Source organism: Lagenorhynchus albirostris, chromosome 20 (assembly GCF_949774975.1).
Source record: "Lagenorhynchus albirostris chromosome 20, mLagAlb1.1, whole genome shotgun sequence".
NCBI classification, from domain to species: Eukaryota; Metazoa; Chordata; class Mammalia; order Artiodactyla; family Delphinidae; genus Lagenorhynchus; species Lagenorhynchus albirostris.
Genome location: NC_083114.1, coordinates 20607949 through 20620840, shown reverse-complemented (window position 1 = coordinate 20620840; position 12892 = coordinate 20607949). Strand labels below are relative to the sequence as shown.

The 12892-nt window shown below is 44.3% G+C and overlaps 1 protein-coding gene across 11 annotated transcripts in view; it reads left to right on the top strand.

Moving 5' to 3' along the window:
* The window catches only part of RFFL (ring finger and FYVE like domain containing E3 ubiquitin protein ligase), a 67792-nt gene that overhangs the window by 29035 nt on the left and 25865 nt on the right, over positions 1–12892 (top strand). Inside the window, exons 1-2 of one of the 11 annotated variants that reach the window (XM_060135530.1) lie at positions 10343–10361; positions 11011–11244. The exons of 8 other annotated variants lie outside the window; for them this stretch is intronic. The gene's annotated coding sequence lies outside the window, so the exon portion shown is untranslated. Of the gene's footprint in view, positions 1–10306; positions 10362–10471; positions 11245–12892 lie in introns of those variants that run through there. 2 more of the 11 variants (XM_060135534.1, XM_060135531.1) reach the window with 2 other exon arrangements.

Below are 12892 nucleotides of genomic sequence, written 5' to 3'. Positions count from 1 at the left end.
TCTTGGACCGGGGCACGAACCCGTGTCCCCTGCATCGGCAGGCAGACTCTTAACCACTGCGCCACCAGGGAAGCCCAAGGCTAAGATTATTTATTGCTCGCTGTATGCCAGGTATTGCACTAAGTGCTTTGCATACAGTAGGACATTTAATTCTCCCAGTGGTCCTCCTGCAAAGTAGGCACAATTATCCTCAGTTTTCAAATGAGGAAACCAAGGCTCTGTCCAAGCTAGTAGGAGGCTGAACTGAGATTGGAACCAAGTCCCTCTGACTCCAAGAACCCATATACCCCTAACTGCTACTATATGCTGTTTCCGTTTAAGCTTCATGAAGGAACCTTGTCCCATCACAGAGAAGATGGCTTGTCGCCTCTCTGCAGTGTTTCTCTGCCTTGGGTGATTCTGGAGTCAATGTGGCCCCCTCTATTTTATCTACATTTTTCTAAGTTTCTTTGTTGACCACACTTTGATGTGGTCACATTCTTTGTTTAAATATATTAATGCCATCATCCAAGCCTTTTTGTCCGCTTCTCTTCTTGCTTTTGGTTTGGAAGACATTGTATCTCTTTGGAGGGACTCTGTGTATCTTCACACATTGATTTTGTGTTGATTTTATTACCTTAATTTTATGGGTTAAGTTATGAGATTCCTCCAGCTCCTAACTTGTCAACCTCCCTCCCCACCGCCCCGCTCCCCTTCCTTCCCCACTGGATTTAAGTTCAAATTCTGAGTCTGATTTTGGAATACTCAGTCTGGCTCCAATCCAGCTATCCAATTTAGCCATGGCTCTCTGGATCGTTACTTATTATTATTACCATCTCTCCCTTCATACCCACTTATGTCTCAAATTAAATCTAGTTACTTACTGAAATGATATGTCCTTGATTTCCTACTTGTGTACCCTTGTTTCTGTTGTGTTTTTGGCTTGAAATGTCATTCTTCCTATGAAGCCTTCTCTGATCCCTCACTGGGAGTAATCATTTCCTCCTTTGAGTCTCAGAGTGGAGGATTCTTTTATGTCTCCTTTATGGCACAGCACACTTTCTGCCATATTTTTCAACTGTTTGTGTACATGCCTTTATCTCTCCTACTAGACCATAAACTCATTGAGCAGAGCTATCTGGTTGACCTTTGTATCTCCTCTAGAGTCTAGTTCCATTCCCTGCACATAGTAGACATTGGATAGCTATTGGATGAATGGATAACAGAATTTCAGATTTAAGTTTCTACTCACTGGTTTAGATATTTTTCCCTCTTGTTTGCTTCCCTCCTTCCTTTTCCATTTCCTTTTCTTTTCTTATTTCTTTTTTTGCACTGACTCATCGAACTTGTCTTCGCCACTCCCTTTTCTTACCCAGATTTGCCTCATTCTTTCCCCATTAGCAGTCACTGTGTGGGAGGGAGTACCACATGTTGCTGGTCAATTTTCTCCATCCTTTGTGGGTCTATTCACTCCAGGAATCATATGACCAGCATGGGAACCAAGTGGTGGATTACATTACCATCTTAATAACAAGACCACGTGTAAAGAAGAGTCTTCAAGGTTTGTTAATATATTGCTTTCAAGTGGGAAACTTTCTGATCCACATTTCAAGGGAAAGGGAAAAAAAATCCTTGGATGCTTGGGAAGCAGATCAAGGTAGATTCACACTGCGGGATGTGGGATGTTAGAGGCATCTTATTTGAGTGAAGGAAAGCAGGAAGCCATAGCATCTTCTGCTAACTGTTATTGTTGGATTCCTGCATTTCTTCTACAGCTGGAAGAAACATTAGAGATTAGGGTAGTGCAACCCTCCTATTTTCCAGATGAGAAAGCAAACCCAAAGAGGCTAAATAACTTGTGCATAAAAACTGGGATATTCGTTGCCCAGTGTTTATTCCCAACACTGAATGTGGCTTGGAAGAACCACTACCTCTTTGAAAACAGTGGAAGTTTGGCTTGAAGTGGAGGCTTCAGGTCTCTCAACTGAAGGCTTTTGCAGTGCTGAAAAGTAGACTGAGGTTGGTAGCAGGTTGGATTGGGGACAGTGTTCACCAGAAGGGCCCTGTTAACTGCTGTGATCGCTTTGCGTGGTTCCCTTCTGGGGATCTGCTCACTGGGGACTGGCTGACAGAGATCTGTTCCTTCTACATTTGAAAGGAGGCCAACATTTAATAATAAAAACATTTCCAATTTTTCTTGCTCTTTTTCCCAGCCCTCATATTCCAAATTTTGTTCCAGGCTTAATTTTCTTATCTCAGCACTATTTGTATTAAGTTTTTATTGTTTACTGTAGGTCAGATGTCAGTATGAAGCCTGGGAAATCCAGAAAGTGTCTTAGAGGCTCATGACTGCTTTTTGGTCCTTTTTAGGTGCATCTTTTACCTGACTCGTGGAACTATGTATTTTGTTGTCACTGAAATACTGTCCAGTGAACCAGTGGTTGACAGATGTGAAAGGTTACTTATTTGTGGCTAGGGAGCAGCCCTCTAAAGAGATCAGACAGCCCAGAACAGGAAGTCAAGTGCAAACAGGATGTGCTTGTCTTTACTGTAACTTGTATGCCTGTGTTTTGAAACTTGGTGTGCTTAATAAGTCAAGACTTCTAATACTTGAGCTTGGCTGAAGAAGTGTCTGCTTCTGGTTTGAAAAGGAGATAAGGCAACAAGACCTTTACTGCCCTTGCCTTTATACAGGTGCAGATCTTTCTTCTGGGGATCAGGTCATTCTTTCTTCCTGGTGCGTGGTGGTTTTTCCTAGTTTACACCATGTTGCATCCGTGTATTTTATAAAATGAAACCCCTGAATTGACTGCTAGTCTGTTACCTTTGGTAGATGCGGGATTCAAGCTGTGCTTGCTTATTTATTTTTTAATAACGATAGGAAATTTTAGCCTCTAATTCACTAGCCTTTTAAATTACAGTTTCCTTTTATTGAATTCCAGGATTTCTAGCCCAACTTTTGAGTGTTTCCTGAGCAAGGTAGTTCACAAGTGACCCTGGGGTCTTTTTAGCCTTTGAAAGTTCCCTCCGTCGTGGAGGCTGGATCTAATGGCAACTGCTGAACTGTTTTGTACCTAGGCGAGTTTCTGGAGAAGAGATTAAGTAATTTGCTTGGGGTGGGGTGGTACCCAGCCGGTAAACAATCTTCGGAACCCCTGTTTTCTGGACCCCACCCCTACCCCCCACCATTCTTTCTTGCTTGCCACTGTGAAATCTGCTTTATTATTGTCTATTAGGGAGTAATCTTGGGGTCTTTGTGGATTATTATAACTGCTTGAGTTATTTCAGAACAATGATGGTCTCAAACCATAAACTAATGAGTACGGGGCCGGTAAAGGTTTGGGTAATGTTTTTTTGTGCATCTCGTGTCCCTGCCCCATTGCAAAGAAGACTATTCTGCCACTTTATAATTCCAGGAGCAAATGGGTGAAGTAGCAGCACATCACAACATCCCTGAAAACAGCAGTTCTTCCGGGTATCAGCACAGGTGGCTTTTTTTCTTGGATCTGTCAAGGAGTGGTGAATATGAGGCAGTTTGCACTGTGTTGTGGGATATATAGGCAAAGAATAAAACCTGAAGACCTGGTAAGCACAGGTGTTCTTCACGAGGAGATAATATCGTGTGAATACAAAGGTTTTCTTTGTGGTACTGGGTGAACTAGAAATTTCCATTTCTGCTTCTTGGGATAGATACTGGGCATATCATATCCTGGCAAGAGCAGAAAACTTTTCAGAAAGTCAGCATAATTTTCAGATTGAGGTCAAACATCAAACCAAGCCCAAAGGTCTTTGGGAGGAAGGGGTTAGTCTGGATTCATCCTGGATTTATCCCCAAATCCCATCTGACTTCAGTGCAGTGCAAATAGTTACAGAGCACCAGGTAGGGCCTAGAATGTTCCATTCTCTGAATTTGGTGAACAAGAGGGGTTGAGGAGCTAAGGGACAGTCTAAGCTGTCTGGGCTACAGGAAAAGTGACAAATTTATTAGCAATGGAGTAGAATTGGAAAGAAACAGCCTAGGGCTGCATTGTGGAGAAACCACTTCTGACCACCTCACAGAAAAGTTCTTCAGACATTATAAAATTAAGAGCTAGTGGGAGGGGCCTGGAGTCTTTAGTTCTTGGAGGATCTTTGGAAAACTAGATGGAGCCTGGTTAAAGGTATCAGCCTTTTTTGTTTGTTTTTTTAAGTAGAGGATAGAGCAGATAAATTGTCACATTAAAGAACCTTAAAAAAGATTTTCTTAAAATTATTTATAACCAACTTTTACTGAGCACCTATTATGTGCTAAGCTCTAGAAATGCTTGTTATTTTAATTCTTTCAATTACCAGTTTCAGTGAAGCAGGCAGGTTCTATTGTTTTTGAGGAAATTAAAGGGATTAAATAGCACCAAAATCTAGAGTCTTTGTTCCTTCCACACCCAGTACATTTGGCTACGTAAAGAACATCATTTTGATCCTAGGCAGACTCCCCGTCCTGAAGCACTGCCTTTTCTTAGGGTAAGGAGTAACACAAACCCTCTTACCTAGTTCCTGTCTCCTTGAACGTTTTTTTTTTTATCATGGTTACCCATTAGTCAGTCACTGTCATAGTGTCTACTGAAAGCAGCTTCTTCAATCAGAAGGTCCAGACAAGCTTATCTGGTAAATCCTGTTCCCTGTAGAAGAGTACAAGGAGGATCAGAGTCTTTTTATTCTTGATGGGCTTTGTCATCAGTTTTGATGGAAGAAGGATCTCGGGGTAATTAAACTGCAGGTCCGTTTATTTTGTTTTCAGTGTTGTTAGAAGACTTCACTCTGCACTGCTTTCTTCCCTGATTGACTTGCCCTTTGGGGCAGAATGCCTGGACTGCAATTAAATGTGTAGGTTTCTCTGCTGCACTGTTCAATCTGTCATCTCTCCTAAACGCCACACAAAGAAGCAGCCATTTAATTGGTCAGACCCCGAGGGTGATACTTTGGCACACCCCCATTGGTTAGAATTACTTTCCCCTGAACTTCAGAGCAGATGCTGAGGTCCCTCTGCAGATATTTGTCATAGACTAGTTGGAAGCAGGGAGTTTCCAGGAACATTTATAATTTGTGATTATTAAGTATGTTTTTCAGTTGTTTACAACAGTTACCACTGCAGGAAAAAAGAGCTCATTTGTTACTGGTGCAAAGTAGAGATCTCTCTCCTTTTCCCCTTCTTCATGTTGTCTTTGTAAGACTCTATGCCCTGAGACCCTCTGCTGTTCTGGTTCTCACAGCCTTTGTCCTGTTTCTCTCCCACCTGGCTTGGGGCTGTGCGCCTAGTAGCCATAGGCAAAGCTCTGCTTGGACCTGGCTGTCTGGTTGAGGTCTGTCTATTTGATTTCCAGCATTTCTTTTCTCTGTTCTCTTGCTTCTCCGTTTGCTGTTTTCATCTTTATTTGTATTCTTTGCAGTTTCATCGCAGCACCATTTCAAACCACAGCCTCCAGGAGGGCCCTGATGCCTTCTGTGCCATTTGATGCAGGGGAGGGATGGAAGTGACTGACGATCTTGTACATCTTTGAGGCTCTCCCTTTCTGGCTTTTTAATGCCGTAAGAACTGACAATCGTAACATTTTTCTATTACTTTTAGCAGATCAGTCTGTTCCTGTTCCTGTTCCTTCCTTCTTTTTCAAGCAATCTTAGCAGACGCTTAAATTATTTTCAGCATGTGTGAGGTAGGCAGCGTTACTATGACATCTTTCCTTAAAAGGATTGCTGTGGTTCTGTGGGTTTAAAACCCGTAATTTGCTCATCACCCTGGAATCACGGTTGTGGAATTTTCAAGAATGAATCTCTGTCCCTCCCCCCAGTTTTTAAAGCTCTAATGCCGTTATCATTAGTAAGATTTCAACAAATACCTGGTGATCACGTTCGCCTGGCACTGAGGTTGGAAATAAAGCTGTAAAGTGACTTGCTCTTGTTTTCTGTTTCACCTTCTGCTCCCTAATCACTGGAGAAGAATACTTTAGAAAGAATCATACGAATTGTTAAATGGTTGCTTAAATGCGGTCCTGCCAGAACACTCATCCCCTTAGAATGCACTCGCCATGCCACGTTGCGCGGGGACCTTGCCTGGTTTTGTTCCTTTTGGAATCTCCAGTGGCGGGAAGAGGGCTGAGCAGATGAATGAATGACAGTTGTCCAGAGGTGTTCAAGATGCTATGAGAGCACAGACGGGGCCCAGAAGGTTTTGCTGAGGAAGTAGGTGCCACATGAGGGAGGTGGGGTGGGAGCAGGGGTCGAGGCTGAGAGAGGAACTGGAGGGAGGTTCCTGAGGCCACAGTAAGCTTGGCAATTGGGGACTGAAAGCATAGCAGGGTAGCTGGAGCCGAGAGCAAGGAGGGTGGGGCCCTGGGCTCTGATGATTGACTTTCATTATTATTATTTTTATATCTTCATTGGAGTATAATTGCTTTACGGTGGTGTGTCCGTTTCTGTGCACAACAAAGTGAATCAGCTAATAAGTCTACGTATATCCCCATATCCCCTCCCTCTTGAGCCTCCCTCCCACCCTCCCTATCCCACCCCTCTAGGTGGTCACAAAGCACGGAGCTAATCTCCCTGTGGTATGCGGCTGCTTCCCACTAGCTATCTATTTTACATTTGGTAGTGTATATATGTCCATGCCACTCTCTCACTTCGTCTCAGCTTCCCCTTCCCCCCGTGTGTCCTCAAGTCCCTTCTCTACATTTGCGTCTTTATTCCTGTCCTGCCACTAGGTTCATCAGTACCATTTTTTTAGATTCCATATATGTGCGTTAGCATACAGTATTTGTTTTTCTGACTTACTTCACTCTGTATGACAGACTCTAGGGCCATCCACCTCATTACAAATAACTCAATTTCATTCCTTTTTATGGCTGAGTAACATTCCATTGTGTATATGTGCCACATCTTCTTTATCCATTCATCTGTCGATGGACATTTAGGATTTTCATTATTATTTAATGGTTACCAGTGAAAAGACTTCTTAAAAGGGGGCTAATAGAGCATTAGTTGTACTTGAGACAATTAAGTCAGAAATGCCTCTCTCCTCCACTGGACCAACACAGGTGGGCAAGAATAGAAACTGAAACAGATCCCAAATATCGAGGAAGGGCTTTACCTTTAGGAAGTGGGCATCTGTCTGGAGCACTGGTGCCCTGAGGTTGTAGGAAGTAGGAAATGCAGATGCCTTTCTGGATGTGTAAACTAAAATTCTGGATTCCCAGGAATGGCTTTTCTATCTATGGTGCCTTTCACAAGGTCCTCAAGTGTTGAAGGTTGGCTTGGCGGGTAAGTACCCCTTTGGGCGTCCCTAGAAGGGAGCGGGAACCAGTGCGAAGCACTCCCCACCGCTGGCCGCTTCAGGCGCTTTCCCTGGTCTTCTCCCAGTCGGTCCGTTAACCTCGCTCTCCCAGCGCACAGGCCCTTGAAGCACTGGTTCTGAGGGTGGGGCATGTGGATGCTGAAAGCAGCCGCCTCTTTCTGGAGGACCACAAATGACTTGAAGAACCTGGACTTACATCCCATCGCCCTCTAGTTGTGTGACCCAGCTGTGGTTACCCAACCCTCTTGAGGTCCAGCCTCTTCATTTACAAAATAACCATTTAAATTCTGAGTTTGGGGGCAGCATTACTGTATTAAACGAGACAGTAGATGGACATGTAACAACTCACTTGGCACATGTTAGGTGTTTTGTAGTGTTTTTGCTTTTTCCTTAAAAAATAAAAATTTCTAGGATCATCTGAGAAAGGGCTTCAGGACCCCGGAGTCTGAATAACTCCCCCAGTTTTCCCCTTGCCTGTGCCTGAAATACCAGCACAGGAGATCCTCTCTCTCACCTGAAGCTTTGAACATTTGTACAGAAGTGTAACACAGGGATGGGATGAGAGAGGAGCCAGGCCGCGGTGTCTCTGAAGTCTTCCCACACGTCTCAGTGTGGAGAGGCTCTGGAGAGAGGCAAACACTCGATCCTCATTGGTCCCGTGCCTTAGTCTAGTGCCTACTGTTTACTGAACGTCTAGTACTGCCTTCCACCCCTTATGTAAAACTGGAAAGCCCAGTAAGGCCTGCTCTCTCCATACTGAGCGCCAACTCTGTGTCCAGCCTGGGGGACTCAGGTAAGGGTCTTCCTGTTACAGTGAAGCTCAGAGAGGCAACTTTCTTAAGCTCCTTCAGTGACTCACTGTTAGGGCCAGGATTTAAGGACAAGTCTGATGGAATCGAAAACCAAAGTAAAACATATTTGGGAACTTTATTTTTTTAATATATATATTTTTTACTGTTCCATTTTCTAAAAATTTAGCCCTAAAAGAAAATTCTTATCTAGGAACGATACATTATCCATTACCCACATCTAAAGGACTGCCTTGGAGGATGGAAAACATCCATTAGGCTTTAAAGCCTTTGGGAGTGCTCCAGCCTTGAGAAAGCTCCCCTGTTTATGTCCAGCCTGTACACTACCCCAGCAGGGCTGTTGTTCTAATTCAGGCCTTGGGGTTCTAAAGTTTTCTAAAGTTCCACAATATACTTGTCTCCTCTGTGACTTAGGTGTTCTGAGTTCTTCATTCTAAAATAAATATCTCAGAAATAATCTCAGTACCACAGAGAACATGCTTCCTTGTCCCACACCTGGCAAGGGAGACCCGTCTGTAGTATGGTTGACTCTGGCAGTTGCCTTACTTACAAATGCCACAGTCACCCTATTTTATGCTCATTGTGTTGTCACCAGCATTTTAAACTTCCCCCTCTGAGGTGGACCCCTCAGGCAGCTTTCCTGGAAAATTCCAGTTGCGACTCTGAGATTCTGTTTTACATTAAAGAGTTTTGAGGGAGTTCGAGTTTCTTTCCAGACTAACTTCTTTTAAAAAATAAGCAACCTTCCAAGTTGAGAGATGATTTTAAACTTCAGGTGAGTTCTTCAGATAATGACTGTGTCTTTATTGTGCGGGTGATGTGATCAGCTGTGTCATAGTCCCCATCCAGCCCCGTCCCTTGGGTGGTAGGAAACTCGGGCTCTGCGCGACCAGAGGGAGAGAGGGACATTGGGTTTGCCAGTCAATAGTTGCTATTGAACAGCTGAGCTGTTGCCATTTTAGACTTGTAACATATAGTTTAATGATAGTTTATTTTGGTTTGCTATTTATGGAGCATTTACTGTAGGTTAGGCACTTTGTTAGGTTAGGCACTTCTCATCCCTACAGTAACCTTCCAACAGGGGAGGTGTTACCTTCTTATACAGGTGAGGAAATGGACTCAGAAAGCTTAAGTAGCCTGCCCAAGGTTAGCTACCTTTGTTTTTTAAATTTTATTTATTTATTTATGACTGCCTTGGGTCTTTGTTGCTGCAGCGGGGTGGGGGGGGGCTACTCTTTGTTGCGGTGTGCGGGCTTCTCATTGCGGTGGCTTCTCTTGTTGCGGAGCACGGGCTCTAGGTGTGCTGGCTTCAGTAGTTGTGGCACGCAGGCTCAGTAGTTGTGGCTTATGGGCTTAGTTGCTCCGCGGCATGGGGGATCTTCCCGAACCAGGGCTTGAACCTCTGTCCCCTGCATTGGCAGGCGGATTCTTAACCACTGGACCACCAGGGAAGTCCCACTACCTTTGTTTTAGATAAAGAACTTTTTCGTAGTCACTTTATGTCACTGTAAATATTGGCAAAATGCTTTGGGCCCTAAGCAGAGATAACTAGTACTTGCCTCATGGGCTGTATTGATAAAATATGGACTGTTTCTCTGACCTCGACTTGTTCATTCCACAAATTATTTGGGTGCCTGCTATGAAGTGGCACTGTGCTAGATGATGTGGATAGAAAAGTGAAGACAGATGAGGTTCCTGCCCTTGGAGTTTATACTGTAAACAGACAGATATAATTACAGATTATGATCATTTTCCCAAAGGAAACTGAAAGGGCAATGAGCGAGTGTGTGACTGGGGAGGACTCCTCTAAACAGGTGACGCTTGAGCAGAGGCCTGAGGGTGAGAATGAGCAGTAGCGGCAGGGAGCAAGTGCAGGGACCCCGCGGCGGGAGGGAGCCTGGTGTCCTTGAAGAGCTGAAAGCTCACAAGGCGTGAAGCTTAGTAAGTGGTCGGGAAAGTAGCAGGACATGAATTGGGGAAGTGGGCCGGGGCTGGCAGCATACGTGGGGTCTTTTAACCGTGTAAGGAGTGGGAATTTTTTTTTTAACATCTTTATTGGAGTATAATTGCTTTACGATGTTGTGTTAGTTTCTGCTTTATAACAAAGTGAATCAGCTATACATATATATATATATATCCCCATCTCTCCTCCCTCTTGTGTCTCCCTCCCACTCTCCCTATCCCACCCCTCTAGGTGGTCACAAAGCACCGAGCTGATGTCCCTGTGCTATGCGGCTGCTTCCCACTAGGTATCTATTTTACGTTTGGTAGTGTATATATGTCCATGCCGCTCTCTCACTTCGTCCCAGCTTACCCTTCCCCCTCCCCAAGGAGTGGGAATTTTTAATTCTCAAATGTAGTGGGAGTCCATGAAAGAGCTTTAAGTGTTTTTGTCAGGGAAGGAAGAAAGAATTGTGGAGGAAGAACTGGAGAGAGGCAAGAACTGAAGCTGGGAAACTAGTTAGGAAGCAGTTCTCTGGTCCAAGAAGCTACGAGAGACCCTGGAAATGCAATAGTACAGAGTCCCTGCCCTTATGGATTTTTAAATTCTAGTTAGGGAAGGCAGTTAACAAGTAAGCAAGTAACACCAGCTAGTACTAAGTGTTAGGCATGAAATTAGAAAGTGACAATTTAAAGTGAAGGTGAATGACAAGAAGGAGCCAAGCATGTGATATTCTGGGGAGAAGAGTCCAGGCGGAAGGAACAAACAGCAAATTCAAAGGGCCTAAGGAGGGAAATGTGAGTAATAGATGAGAGATGCGATCTAGACCACTGTCGGGGGCAAGGGAGATGGAGATGGGCACTGCCGAATCTTCAGCTTGAGAATGGTGTTTTTTTTTTTGTTTGTTTTTTTTGCGGTACGCGGGCCTCTCACTGTTGTGGCCTCTCCCATTGCAGAGCACAGGCTCCAGACGCGCAGGCTCAGCGGCCATGGCTCACGGGCCCAGCCACTCCGCAGCATGTGGGATCCTCCCAGACGGGGGCACGAACTCGTGTCCCGTGCATCGGCAGGCGGAGTCTCAACCACTGCGCCACCAGAGAAGCCCAAGAATGGTGTTTAAAGCCACCTGACTGGGATCTCCTCGAGAGAGAGAGAGAGTGTGGATGGAGAGGACGTGGAAGACAGCCTAGGTACTGTCAAAACTTAAGAACAGAGGGAGGGGGGCAGCACGGAAGCTTTGAGGCAGGAGGAAAACCAAGGGTGCAGAGTTCTGGAAGCTAAGAGATGCCTAGAGGGGAGAGCTTTTCCAGGAGGAAGGATGGGTTGCCTGTGTCCAGCCCTCCTGGGAGGTTGAGGAAGATGAAGCTAGAGAGTGTCACTCGGACCTGGCCACTTGGAAGTCCTGGTGACCTTACAAAGAAGAGATTAGGCAGAGTGATTGAGTCAGGCTAGGCTGGAAAAGGCTGAAGAGTGAATTAGAGGTTGAGGAAGTGCAGTTGAATATTTGGAGAAATTTTGATGTAGAGAGCAGAGAAAAGGACCTTTACTGAGGAGTGGCGGGTGTGGAGTCAACATGTTGTGGGGGTTTTTGTTATTTTTTATTTTATTTTATTTTTTACAAATTACAAATATTTTATTAGATGCTTTAAAAACTCTTTTTATAAACTTTAAAATGTAACTAGAGAGAGACTTCCCTGGTGGTGCAGTGGTTAGGAATCCGCCTGCCAATGCAGGGGACACAGGTTCGAGACCTGGTCTGGGAAGATCCCACATGCTGCAGAGCAACTAAACCCGTGAGCCACAACTACTGAAGCCCACGCGCCTAGAGCCCGTGCTCGGCAACAAGAGAAGCCACTGCAATGAGAAGCCCGCACACCTCAACGAAGAGTAGCCCCCACTCGCCTCAACTAGAGAAAGCCCGCGTGCAGCAACAAAGACCAATGCAGCAAAAAAAAGAAATATATATATATATATATATATAAAACTAGAGAAGTGTACAAATTCTAAGTGTACAGTTTGATGAATTTTCACAAAGTAAACATCTATATAACCAGCACTCATATTAAGCAACAGAACATTACCAGAAGCCCCCTTGTGCCCCCTTCCATCTACTGTCAGAGGATAACCCCTGTGCGATTTCTAGCACCATATAGTAATCTTCTTGTGTTGGAATTTTATATAAATGGAATCATTTAGTATGCGTTCTTTTGTGCCTGTCTTCTTTCACTCAGCATTATAAGATTCATCTTTACCGTTGCATGGAGCAGTAGTTTGTTTATTCTCATTGCTGTATGAATGTACCTTTATTTCTCCATTCTACTGTGGATCGACATTTGGATCTTTTCCACCTTGGGGCTATTACAATAGAACTGCTGCAAACATTCTTGTATACTTCTTTTGGTAAACATGTTTCTGTTGGGTATGTACCTGGAAGTGGAATTGCAAAGCCCTGGGGGGTGTGTGTGTGTGTTTACAAAGTGGTTGTGCCAGTTCATATTTTTTGCCAGCAGAAAATCCTGTCAACACTTGCTAGTATCTGTCTTTTCCATTTTAGCCATTCCAGTGGGTGTTTGGTGGAAACACATTGTGATTGTAATTTGTACTTGCATTATGACAAGGAAGAGTTTTTTAAGTCTGGGAGGTCCTGGAAAGTGTCTCCGTGCTGATGGGAAAGCTCCAGTAGAGGTGGAAAGCAGATGCTCAGAGGGTAATAGGCTGCAGGGCAGACAGACTGATTTTTTTTTTTTTTGTGGAATCGGGAACACTTCTCTTGTGGCCTACGGAGTGTAGGCTTCAGGGTCTAAGCGACTTAGATTCAAATTCTGGCTTTACTGCCCT